Source organism: Pygoscelis adeliae, unplaced genomic scaffold, assembly GCF_000699105.1.
Source record: "Pygoscelis adeliae isolate BGI_AS28 unplaced genomic scaffold, ASM69910v1 Scaffold63, whole genome shotgun sequence".
NCBI classification, from domain to species: Eukaryota; Metazoa; Chordata; class Aves; order Sphenisciformes; family Spheniscidae; genus Pygoscelis; species Pygoscelis adeliae.
The window spans coordinates 3,023,987-3,024,981 of NW_008824414.1; positions in this window are offsets into that span (position 1 = coordinate 3,023,987).

A 995-nucleotide genomic window follows, 5' to 3' on the forward strand; every position below is an offset into this window, starting at 1 on the left:
TGGCGGTAGCTCCCGTCGGGGCTGTGCGGGGGCGCCGAGCTTGGGGCCCGCTGTGCGTTTCCGATAGTTCAGCGTTAAGCCCTGGGCAGCTCGCTGCTCCGACTTAAAAAGTGTTTCGGGGCTTTTCTTCCCTGTCCTGCTCATAACCGCCCGGAGAGGTAGAGAAAATTCTCAAAACTGGGGGGAGGAATAATTATTCTCAAAAACTTAGCCTTGCATCGAGTCTTGTGACTTGCAAGTACGTTTTATGTCGCATCTTACCTTGCTAGGTGATAAACAGATACATCACTCTTGCCATTAAAGACTCCATTGCTGAACGAAGTTAAATATGATTTGGTCTTCATTTCAAAATCTGAACGTGTGCGTTTAATTTTATTGGGAGGACTTGCATATCATGTTGACAGGAGGGTTGTCTGCAGAACAGCGATGATGGTGTATTGGTGTATACTTGCCAAATCTAGTAATGCCAGAGTATTCTGATAGTTGATAATTAGTTTTGTTCTTCCTCTAAAGTAGAATGCTTGTATCAAATGTATAACACCTAACAAACTTTAGTGGAGTTTTTCAGCTGCATTTTCTTCTAGAAGTCGCGTTACCGGTATGAATTTATTTGTAGCAGACAATATTTCAACCGCTATTTTGAAGAAACAATGTTTTTGTTTCTGTTTTTCCACTCTTGGCTTGTACTGCAGTTATGTAATTCTGTGTATGTTGAGCTTCAATTAAATTTACTTGCTCTGAGTTTTAACCTTTCCTTGAAAATGATTTTTGGACTGTTGAAGAATATAACTTTGCATTTCAGCTGTTTAAAACTTGGTGTTTAAAGTGAAAGTTCTGTAAAAAACTACAATTTTTTTTTTTAGCCTCTTCATTTTATACTCTAAATCAGAGCTACAGACTTGTGTGTTCATGCTGAAACCTGATAGCTGATTCAAACATCTCTGTATAGTTCATCTGAGGCTACTGCAGGGAAGAAACAAAGTTCTCATATTTCA